At 40.5% G+C, this 12,751-nt stretch overlaps 1 protein-coding gene across 2 annotated transcripts in view; it reads right to left on the reverse strand.

Annotated features, from left to right (window-relative positions):
- Positions 1-12,751, reverse strand: part of LOC124006404 (synaptic vesicle glycoprotein 2A-like) — a 76,482-nt gene that overhangs the window by 60,394 nt on the left and 3,337 nt on the right. The window contains exon 2 of one of the 2 annotated variants that reach the window (XM_046316401.1): positions 5,137-5,188. The exons of the other annotated variant lie outside the window; for it this stretch is intronic. The gene's annotated coding sequence lies outside the window, so the exon portion shown is untranslated. The remainder of the gene's footprint in view (positions 1-5,136; positions 5,189-12,751) is intronic. 2 annotated transcript variants of the gene reach the window in all.

The raw sequence follows: 12,751 nt of genomic DNA on the forward strand, positions 1-12,751 counted from the left end.
AGCTGTTTAAAGGCACAGTCAACTTAGTGTATGTAAACTTCTGACACACTGGAATTGTGATACAGTGAATTATAAGTGAAATAATCTGTCTGTAAACAATTGTTGGAAAAATGACTTGTGTCATGCACAAAGTAGATGTCCTAACCAACTCGCCAAAACTATAGTTTGTTAAAAAGAAATTTGTGGAGTGGTTGAAAAATGAGTTTTAATGTATGTAAACTTCCAACTTTATTTCATGTGTAGTCAGAGAAGATGAATGAGGCCCTCCCATAGGACATATTCAGTTATATGTTTGGATAAGAAAACGTGACAATAAAACAGAAGAATAAAAGCTATATTAGACCTCCCCCACCTACTGAAATAGAGTTACTCCTTACTCCCAAAAGGTCTAACCTCTGCTCTTGAGCTTTAAAAATTTAAGAGGGCTATTACTCACCTACCCCATTCTAGATACCCCAGTGTACCTTACTTTAATGGCCCACTGATCTAAGCTATTCTGTAAAATAGCGGCTCCAAAACCAAAAGCATATTGTATCATCTCTTAGCAATCCAAGATCTTGAGGGCACATAAAACCGCCCACCTCTGCTCTTGGTCTAGAAATCTTGATCTTCGCACAGCGCCTCATTCTCTCTCGGAGGTGCCAGCCGGTTGGCTGGTTATTCTTTGTCTCCATGGTCACGACCTTCACACCAGGAGCCACTCACTACTCCATCTAAATGCAATGAGCTAGCCATCACTAGATTGCCCTTTACATCCCCACTACTGATCGATATGAGTAGGCACAGATAGGCTCTTTAGCCTGGAATAATAAACCATTATCTTCTTAAGAGTCATGCTGCTGCAAGTACGCGGTTGTTAGCACTAAAAAAAATCCAGATGAGAATATTTCATTTCCCTTAACTAATCTGTGAGTCATGATGTGGACATTTGGCCGCAACAAGACAGCAAATCCTTCTGGAAATATGCAACAACAAAAGGCTTAATATGTGGGATAAACAGCAAGAAAGGCGATAAGATAACAACGTAAGGAGTTATTCCAAAGTAAAGCACATCTCCTATTGGGCCTGGCCTCTTTAATGAAGTGTAAATTGATAGTAAATTAAGTGTCCGAGAGGAGCCGGACCAAAACCCTAGCTGTCGTTTGCCAGTGATGAAAGACTTAATTATGTAAACCTATTTCCTTCTAGTGAGCTGAGAGGATGCCAGGGGGCCAGTGGAGCTCCTCTCTACACCACACACAAAACTGGAACAGAGCAGCAGCTTGCTAACAACAAAAGAGAGCAGAGAGAAACAGGAAATAAGATAACGCTAGCTAGCACGTTAAACGTGAGGCAGTGCACTAAAGCGGAACAGCCTTATGCTCTGGCTGGAGCTACTTTATTTGCTTATCTTAACAGGCCCTACCACGACTAAAATACAGCTAGTAAATGTAGACTCGGGCACTGGGCTAGGCAACTGTCAACAGCTGAAATTGTGTGGGTCAATTTCCAATCAAAATCATTGTTAATGCTAACATGAGCAACCATTTGCTAAATGTGATACAACACTGCCCATTTCCACCCTTAAACCATTGTGGTAATAGTAATGGAGGAATATATGCTGAAGTTAAAGACAACAACAAGTTCAGACAGTTCTATGCCAGAAGGGTACGTCGCCGTGGCTTAAAACAACCCTAGCATGTTTCACATTTAGCTTAGAGCTAATGCTACCAAGGCTATTAATCCAGCCAAGAAGGTTTATGAGATTGGAAAAACTGTATGTATGTTGAAAGAGAATTGTAGAGACACAGGCCCAACTTTATGTAATGCGGTATAAGGTGTGAGACAAGCAATAAAAGTCACAAGTCAATGAAAACAGATTCGGTGGAGTAGGCCCTGTAACTCAATAGAAGATTTGTTTGCACAGTACAGTTGTCTGGCCTGCTGTCCAAAAGTCTTGTTTGTTTAATCACAGCACATGAGACCCTAAATACCTTTCAGTGTATGAATTCGTACCGTAAGCAGTATTGACTTTGTGCACAGTGTCTCCCTCTGTTCAAACAGTGGAGCAAGGAGGAAATATGATGTTTCCGTTCCAGTCGACTCTCTCTGACTCCTCTGTTTACAGTCCACTAGAGCCCAGATTGCCAGATTGCCAGGACAAGAGTCAAGATCCCATTAGAAAATGGCATGAGTCGCTCAGGGAGTCTGTCTGTGAACGCTTACTGCTGTCATATCTCCTACCAGCAAGAAAACCCTTCCACAGAAAACCACAAAGATCCACAACTGTGCTGAATGAGGACACGTCAATTTAGCCTTTGGCTACACTTGAATAAGATAGGTGAATGTGCATATAAATCGGTCATTTAAATCCACTTCAAACAGATCTCCATTTGACAATGTGGGGTATATATCCACCAAAGAGAGAAATGCACGTGATAAAGGAGTGACATTTTATTCAGCGGAGGCTTTCTAAACGTTTAGCAGGAGACAGGGTTGCCGGGGAGAAGTCAGCCAGTAATGGAGTAAGAAGATGGATGACAGTAGGACTAAAAACACCAAACAGATAGATAGTGCACTGTTTTGACAGGAGGCCTAATCTCCCACTCAAATCATATCCTCTCGACTAAACTCGGGTTTGATGGAATTCTACAGATACTGTATGGGTTTGGACAACTAAATATACTTCCACGAGGGCATTGTTTGCCTCAACAATATAGTATTGTTTGGCTGTCCAATACAGTAGTCTGGCGAGTGCTCACGTGAACTAGCTAATCAGGAAGATTATCCATAATGCTCCGGATGGAGTTTACAGTAAAGTATTATTTGAGGACAGAAGAGTGAATGAGATTGGCTCTTTATGGATGTGTCGATCTATGGGGTTTTGGTGACAGGGTACAAACATTAGGGCTTTAGCATTGTGTTACATCTCTCTAGGGATGCATATACCTCCACTTCTAATCACACACACACACACATTATCTCTCCCCACCTCCATGTTGGCCCTCTGCCACCTCCTCCACATGCAGATGTCTGTAATAACTCCCCCTTGTAGCTATGTGCTCCACTGCCATCAATCTAAATCACATTTTGTTGTGTATTTTTATTTAAACTTAATTTAACCAGGTAGGCCAGTTGAGAACAAGTTCTCATTTACAACTGCGACCTGGCCAAGATAAAGCAAAGCAGTGCGACACAAACAACAACACAGAGTTACACATGGAACAAACAAGCGTACAGTCAATAACACAATAGTAAAAAAATAGTCTATATACAGTTTGTACAAATGGCGTGAGGAGGTAAGGCAATAAATATGACCATAGTAGCGGAGTAATTACAATTTAGCAAACTAACACTGGAGTGATAGTTGAGCAGATGATGATGTGCAAGTAGAAATACTGGTGTGCAAAAGAGCAGAAAAGTAAATAAAAACAATATGGGGATGAGCTAGGTAGATTGGGTGGGCTATTAACAGATGGGCTATGTACAGCTGCAGCGATCGGTTAGCTGCTCAGATAGCTGATGTTTAAAGTTAGTAAGGGAAATATAAGTCTCCAGCTTCAGACATTTATGCAATTCATTGCAGTCATTGGCAGCAGAAAATTGGAAGGAAAGGCGGCCAAAGGAGGTGTTGGCTTTGGGGATGACCAGTGAGATATGCCTGCTGGAGCGCGTGCTACGGGTGGGTGTTGTTATCGTGACCAGTGAGCTGAGATAAGGTGGAGCTTTACCTAGCATAGACTTATAGATGACCTGAAGCCAGTGGGTCTGGCGACGAATATGTAGTGAGGGCCAGCGAGGACTAGAGCATGCATACAGGTCACGGTGGTGGGTGGTATAAGTGGCTTTGGTGACAAATCTGATGGCACTGTGAGTTAGTTGAGTAGAGTATTGGATACTATTTGTAAATGACCGCTGAAGTCAAGGATTGGTAGGATAGTCAGTTTTACGAGGGCATGTTTGGCAGCGTGAGTGAAGGAGGCTTTGTTGCAAAATAGGAAGCTAATTCTAGATTTAATTTTGGATTGGAGATGTTTAATATGAGTCTAGAAGAAGAGTTTACAGTCTAGCCAGACACCTAGGTATTTGTAGTTGTCCACATATTCTAAGTCAGAACCGTCCAGAGTAGTGACGATAGTCGGGCAGGCGAGTGCGGGCAGTGAACGGTTGAAAAGCATGCATTTGGTTTCACTAGCGTTTAAGAGCAGTTGGAGGCCACGGAAGGACTGTTGTATGGCATTGAAGCTTGATTGGAGGTTAGTTAACACAGTGTCCAAAGAAGGGCCAGATGTTTCTTGATTATCGTGGATTTATCGGTGGTTATAGTGTTACCTAGCCTCAGTGGAGTGGGCAGCTGGAAGGAGGTGCTCTTATTCTCCATGGACTTTACAGTGTCCCAAAACTTTTTGGAGTTGAGCTACAGGATGCAAATTTCTGTTTGAAAAAGCTTGTCTTTGCTTTCCTGACTGACTGGGTGTATTGGTTCCTGACTTCCCTGACAAGTTGCATATCGCGAGGACTTTTCGATGCTAGTGCAGAAAGCCACAGGATGTTTTTATGCTGGTCTAGGGTAGTCAGGTCTGGAGTGAACCAAGGGCTATATCTGTTCTTAGTTCTACATTTTTTGAAAGGGGCATGCTTATTTAAGATGGTGAGTAAATTACTTTTAAAGAACGACCAGGCATCATCGACTGATGGGATGAGGTCAATATCCTTCCAGGATAACCCGGGCCAGGTCGATTGGAAAGGCCTGCTCGTAGAAGTGTTTTAGGGAACGTTTGACAGTGATGAGGGGTGGTCGTTTTACCGCGGACCCATAGCGGATGCAGGCAATGAGGAAGTGATCGCTGAGATCCTGATTGAAAACAGCAGAGGTGTATTTGGAGGGCAAGTTGGTCAGGATAATATCTATGAGGGTGCACATGTTTACGGGTTTAGGGTTGTACCTGGTGGGTTCCTTGATAATTTGTGTGAGATTGCATCTATCTTAGATTGTAGGACTGCCAGGGTGTTAAGCATATCCCAGTTCAGCCCAATTCTGATATTTTTTTTCTAATATTTGGTCTTTTGACCAATCACATCTGATCTTTTCACATCAGATCTTTTTCAGAGCCCAATATAACAATAATGTGCATTTGAAAAGCCACTTATACTTACATTGGTTCAAAATACAGCCTTCATCAAGGCAAAGGGATCTGTCCTCTCCAGCCTGTGGATTAAGAAGGACAGCTGTCGTTTGGTATGATCACATATCTTCCCTTAAGCTATGCTATTCTGGTGAGAAGACTTGCTAAACCAGTAACCGAAAGGTTGCTAAGACGAATTCCAGAGCTGACAAGGTAAAAATCTGTCGTTCTGCCCCTGAACAAGGCAGTAAACTCACTGTTCCTAGGCCGTCATTGTAAATAAGAATGTGTTCTTAACTGACTTGCCTTGTTAAATAAAGGTTAACATTTTTTTTTAAATAACAATGTTACGGCATATTATCTAGAGCTTCCGAAAGAATTGAATGAAACTTGCAGAACAACATAATAAAAAAATTGATCAGAATTGGCCTGCCTGTGTAAACGCAGACATTGAGGCTGACTAAGAAGTAACATAATAGAACATTTAATGGAAAACCTCATCAACACCAAGTTACAGTAGAATACTGCAGAGAGAGAGTGGCGTGGTCATCAGCAGCCTTGCGATATTCATCAGAAGTGTAGCTAAAGCAGCTCAGCTAAACTGTAGCTCCAGTGCATTCATGCCTGATAAACCCAACTGAAATACAGTGGAAAATACCAGTAATTGCCTGCTGATGTCCAGAAGAGTTTTCTTACTATTAATAAACACACAGTCAAATGTAAATTCAGTTGCTGGGTATTTCCGCATATATGATTTGAAGTGTTATGGTCCAAATTAATAGCAATGGGGTTCAGATTGACATGGTGAGGAGATAAGACGCATGGCCATGATCAGTTATGGGGAAAACCATCAATATCCTTTATAGGTAACTGCAGTATATCTTCATCCCTGTCAAGACTTCTACCGAAGTCGAAGCTTCTCCTTGTTCGGGCGGCGTCACCGGTCTTCTAGCCATCATTGATCCATTTTTTATTTTCCATTGGTTTTTGTCTTGTCTTCCTACACACCTGGTTTCAATCCCATTCATTACCTGTTGTGTATTTAACCCTCTGTTTCCCCTCATGTCTTTGTCAGAGATTGTTTGTTATTCAGTGTTGTGTTGTTTTTGTATTGGTGCGCAACGGGGTCCTCGTACCCACTTTGTTTATTGTTACATTGTGTTTGGAGTATGTTTTGTTTATTGTTACATTGTGTTTGGAGTATGTTTTGTTTATTGTTACATTGTGTTTGGAGTATGTTTTGTTTATTGTTACATTGTGTTTGGAGTATGTTTTGTTTATTGTTACATTGTGTTTGGAGTATGTTTTGTTTATTGTTACATTGTGTTTGGAGTATGTTTTGTTTATTGTTACATTGTGTTTGGAGTTTTGTTTATTGTTACATTGTTTTGTTTATTGTTACATTTTGTTTGGAGTATGTTTTGTTTATTGTTACATTGTGTTTGGAGTATTGTTACATTGTGTTTGTTTTGTTTATTGTTACATTGTGTTTGGAGTACGTTTTGTTTATTGTTACATTGTGTTTGGAGTATGTTTTGTTTATTGTTACATTGTGTTTGGAGTACGTTTTGTTTATTGTTACATTGTGTTTGGAGTATGTTTTGTTTATTGTTACATTGTGTTTGGAGTATGTTTGTTTATTGTTACATTGTGTTTGGAGTATGTTTTGTTTATTGTTACATTGTGTTTGGAGTATGTTTGTTTATTGTTACATTGTGTTTGGAGTATGTTTTGTTTATTGTTACATTGTTTTTGGAGTACGTTTTGTTTATTGTTACATTGTGTTTGGAGTATGTTTTGTTTATTGTTACATTGTGTTTGGAGTATGTTTGTTTATTGTTACATTGTGTTTGGAGTATGTTTGTTTATTGTTACATTGTGTTTGGAGTATGTTTTGTTTATTTGTTATTATACACTCCATTACACTCAGTTTGATTCTCCTGCGCCTGACTTCCCTGCCACCTATACACACGACTCGGACAATCCCTGTTTCTTCATTACCTGGGTAGGCCTACAGCATATGTAATTATAAACTGGGTGGTTCAAGCCCTGAATGCTTATTGACTGACAGCCATGGTATATCAGACTGTATAACATGGGTATGACAAAACATGTATTTTTACTGCTCTAATTATGTTGGTAACCAGTTTATTATAGCAATAAGGCACCTCAGGGGTTTGTGGGTTATGGCCAATATACCACGGCTAAGGGCTGTATCCAGGCACTCCGCGTTGCATCGTTCTTAAGAACAGCCTTTAGCCGTTGTATATTGGCCATATAGCACACCCGCTCGTGCTTAAATATACCTCAAACAGTATCCAATGTATCACATTTCTGGTTGAGCCATATTTTCACACCATACTCCCACTTGTGGTTTTGCTAACAAAACCTTGGCTTGCCTCAATGTCATGTGTGCAGAGCAATGCATGCTGGGCCGTGTCAGTGCGGCCCACTCACTGCTGGCACCCGTCTGGTCTGTTTGAAGTGATCCCCACAGGGTCCAGTCAACAAACATCTATGCTGGTACCATCCTGTCCACCATGGTGAAATACATACACACTAAGGAGGATGTGTATCTAGTCAAGTCTATTTGATTGGGAGTATGTTTCTGTTCAACAGGGAGCAAATAACACTTTGATAGGTATTACTACTTTCCAGTGTACACACCGAGCGAGAGATCAACTTCACATGCTTGTGAGTGTCTTTTTTTGATTTATATAATTTCCTCAATACCAGAAAGCTTGTTAGTAAATGTGTTTAACCTCTTGCTCCTACCTGACACGCAGGCGTCCCATCTAGACATCTGGAAATGCAAATGCGCTACGCTAAATGCTAATAGCACTCGTTAAAACTCAAACGTTCATTAAAATACACATGCAGGGTACTGAATTAAAGCTACACTCGTTGTGAATCCAGGCAACAAGTCAGATTTTTAAAATGCTTTTCGGCGAAAGCATGAGAAGCTATTATCTGATAGCATGTAACACCCCAAAAGACCCGCAGGGGACGTAAACAAAATAATTAGCATAGTTGGCGCTACACAAAACGCACAACTAAAATATAAAACATTCATTACCTTTGACCATCTTCTTTGTTGGCACTCCTAGATGTCCCATAAACATCACTATTGGGTCTTTTTTCAGATTAAATCGGTCCATATATAGCCTAGATATCGATCTATGAAGACTGTGTGATCAACGAAAAAAATGTTGTTTTATAATGTAACGTCAATTTTTTAAATAAAAAAAGTTGACGATAAACTTTCACAAAACACTTCGAAATACTTTTGTAATGCAACTTTAGGTATTAGTAAACGTTAATAAGCGATCAAATTGATCACGAGGCGATGTATATTCTATAGCTGTACGTCTGGAAATAATGTCCGGGTAAATCTCAACCAAAATATCCGGTCGGAGACCGGAAGAACTGCGCTTCCTCGTGTCTGTTTGACCAAGAAACAAATCGTAGGCAAATGACAAGACTGTTGACATTGTGTGGAAGCTGTAGGTATTGCAACCTTGGCCCCATTTAATGTAGTTCACGTTTAACAATGGGTTGAAGTGGCGCATGGATATATTTTCCCATTTTCAGTGATCAGATTTTCCTGCACTTTTCGATGAAACGCACGTTCTGTTATAGGCACAGCCGTGATTTAACCAGTTTTATAAACGTCTGAGTGTTTTCTATCCACACATACTAATCATATGCATATACTATATTCCTGGCATGAGTAGCAGGGTGCTGAAATGTTGCACGATTTTTAACAGAATGTTCGAAAAAGTAGGGGGTAGGAGTAACAGGTTAAATTGGTTCCCCTTGGAGCGGATGATGTGCCGCTTTGAAAGACCAGAGGTTAAACCAGTAGCATTTCACTTCATCTAACTTGAAGTGATAGTTGCATGAGTTGCAGTTTGGAGAATACTCAACATCATAGACTAGACAAGTAATAAAGTCATTGAATTGCCCTCAAGGAATAAGTCTAGGAAGACAATTGAGTGCTCTGTTGAGGCAAGGCAGACTAAGGTAGAGAGCCTTGGGACTCCCCTGAGGACATGCACACAAGCTCGCACGCACTCACACACCATTTTATTTAATGTCAATCTACCACAAACTGCAAAGAAAGGAGAGAAAGGAGTATCATTTTGAAAAAGAAAGTTGTGGAAAATAGGAAAGGGTGAGGTGAGGTTTTTACAGTAACTTTCGAATTATGATCTACTTAGACAGCTAAGTTATGACTCAGTTCCTTTTTTCTCTCCCATTATTCAGATATCTGCTGCTTTGGTTTTAGCATCCAGGGGTGGCCTGGACCGATCAAAACACCCATCCATTATTCATGCCTGGTTGTCTGGGCACAAGGACAGAGGTGCAGCAGCCAAGTCATCCCTAAGTGATGATCTATAGGCGCGGGAGGTGATAAACTCCCACCAACAGGACATTGGTCAAATGTATTCAGCTTACAGTAGACTACAACGATGTGGGCAATATACAACAACAATAAAGTTGTTTGAGGCTTCTATTGTGGAACGGGGTCAAATAAGAGCTGTTTCAACAAGTGGACTAGGCTGTGGCCAATCAGTTGTTTACTGCGCGATCATGCGGGCGCGCTGTGCCGTTCCTTATTTTTCCTCTGTAATGAATACGCTATTGTCCGGTTGGAATATTATTGATGATTTATTATAAAAATACCCTAAGTATTGATTGTAAACATCGTTTGACATTTTTCTACAAACAGCATGGAATCATCTGGATTTTGTGCTCGCGCATTGTGCCTTTGGAATAGTGAACTAAACCCGCAAACAAAACAGAGGTATTTGGACATAAATATGGATGTAATTGAGAAAAACGAACATTTCTTGTGGAAGTGGGAGTCCTGTGAGTGTATTCCGACGAAGATCAGCAAAAGTAAGTGAAGATTTATAATACTATTTGTGACTTTTGTTGACTCCACAACTTGGCGGGTAAATGTATGGCTTGCTTTTGTGGCTGAACGATGTTCTCAGATTATTGAATATTGTGCTTTTACCGTAAAGCTTTTTTGAAATCTGACACAGTGGTTAAATTAAGAACAAGTTTATCTTTAATTCTATGTAAAACATGTATCTTTCATCAAAGTTTATGATGAGTATTTCTGTTATTTGATGTGGCTCTATGCAATTTCTCCGGATGTTTTGGAGGCATTTCTGAACATTGCGCCAATGTAAACTGGGGTTTTTGGATATAAACATGAACTTGATCAAACAAAACATACATGTATTGTGTAACGTTAAATTCTTGTTAATCTAACTGCACTGTCCAATTTACAGTAGTTGTTACAGTGAAAGAATACCATGCTATTGCTTGAGGAGAGTGCACAGTTATGAACTTGAAAATGTATTAATAAACCAATTAGGCACATTTGGGCAGTCTTGACACAACATTTTGAACAGAAATGCAAAGGTTCATTGAATCAGTCTAAAATTTTGCACATACACTGCTGCCATCAAGAGGCCAAAATCTAAATTGCGCCTAACCTGGAATATTACATTTAGGCCTTTCTCTTGCATTTCAAAGATGATTTAAAAAAACTTTTATAACGTGTTTTTTAAATTTGTATTATATTTTACCAGATCGAATGTGTTAAATTCTCCTACATTAATTTGACATTTCCACAAACTTCAAAGTGTTTACTTTCAAATGGAATCAAGAATATACATATCCTTGCTTCAGGTCCTGTGCTACAGGCAGTTAGATTTGGGTATGTCATTTTAGTTGAAAATTGAAAAAAAGGGTCCGATCCTTTATTACATGAAGGTCAGTCAATCTGGAACATTTCAAGAACTTTTCAAGTTTATTCAAGTATAGTTGCAAAAACCATCAAGCGCTATGATGAAACGGGCCCTCATCAGGACTGCCACAGGAAAGGAAGACCCAGAGTTACCTCTGCTGCAGATATGTTCACTAGAGTTAACTGCACCTCAGATTGCAGCCCAAATAAATGCTTCACAAAGTTCAAGTACCAGACACATCTCAACATCAACTGTTCAGAGGAGACTGCCTGAATCAGGCCATCATGGTCGAATTGCTGCAAAGAAATCACTACTAAAGGACACAAATAAGAAGAAGAGACTTGCTTTGGCCAAAACAAATATGAGCAATGGACATTAGACCAGTGGAAATCTGTCCTTTGGTCTGATGAGTCCAAATTTGAGATTTTTGGATACAATCGCCTTCTCTTTATGAAACGGATGATCTCCGCATGTGTGATTCCCACCGTGAAGCATGGAGGAGGAGGTGTGGGGGTGCTTATTTAGAATTCAAGGCACAGTTAACCAGCATGGCTACCACAGCATTCTGCAACAATAGGCCATCCCATCTGGTTTGCGCTTAGTGGGACTATCATTTGTTTTTCAACAATGACCTAAAATACACCTCCAGGCTGTGTAAGGGCTATTTGACCAAGAAGGAGAGTGATGGAGTGCTGCATCAGATAACCTGGCCTCCACAATCACCCAACCTCAACCCAATTGAGATGGTTTGGGATGAATTGGACCGAAGAGTGAAGGAAAAGCACCCAACAAATGTTCAGCACTCCTTCAAGACTCGTGAAGCTGGTTGAGAGGATGCAAAGAGTGTGCAAGGCCATCATCAAGGCAAAGGGTGGCTACTTTGAAGAATTTAAAATATAAAACACTTTTTTTGGTTACTACATGATTCCATATGTGTTTTTCATAGTGTTGAATGAGTAGGTGTGTCCAAACTGTTGACTGGTACTGTACCTAGAAAGAGTCCCAGAGAAAAATGTATTTCTTTATTTGATTACATTGTGTCCCTGCTGCCTGAACACTGCAAGGGCTGGACACTCCTGGGTTGGGCATTACAGGGTGGAAGTATTCCTGAGAGAGGATGATGAGAGGCTGTTCAGCAGGAGTAGCAAACAGAGAGGAGACAAACATCTATTTATTTAGCTGTTCTTTTCTGTCCAGCTCCAGTGCCATGTTTGGATGTGCGTAAACACACTCCTTTCATGGCTCATACAGTAGCTCCACCCACCTAGACAGTATGTATGGTTCTGCAGAGAAAGAGAGAGAGAGGTCCCCTCTGGAAAGGGCACAGCCCAACATGAGTCACATCATCATTGTCATCATTCCCTGGGTGGAACCTCTCAGTGTGCGTAGTCAACCTGGGCTCACTACAGCAGTCAGCAACACCATGTCAAACAGCAGGTCATCCCAGCATCCATTTTAGTTCCCTTCACTGCAATATGGATATTCAAAGAAAAAACTGCTGTGGATGCAGTCGCAGTACCTATAATGAAAAAGTGAATTATAAGCATCTGTGGCAGTTGCCCTTGCTACAGAAAAGTTGAATATACAAAATATTGTACTATTTGAGAGGGCTTCTTCATGTCAGTTTTGAGAGGTAACAAAGGAAGGAAATGGGTGATATATGCAAAGGGAGACAACTCAATGAGCTTGTTATACCCTTCAATGATGTAACGGTCCATAGGTTTTAACAGTCCAGTACTTGAATTGGATGTTGGTGGTATCCATGTCAAGGGGAACTACTTTGTACCACTCCTGTCCACCTTTAAACGGAGGCTCTGATTCTCTAATAGATACTATTGGCATTTGATTATACCTACTGTAATGCCTGAGTTGTAATGCCTA

The sequence above is a fragment of the Oncorhynchus gorbuscha genome, linkage group LG19, assembly GCF_021184085.1.
Source record: "Oncorhynchus gorbuscha isolate QuinsamMale2020 ecotype Even-year linkage group LG19, OgorEven_v1.0, whole genome shotgun sequence".
NCBI classification, from domain to species: Eukaryota; Metazoa; Chordata; class Actinopteri; order Salmoniformes; family Salmonidae; genus Oncorhynchus; species Oncorhynchus gorbuscha.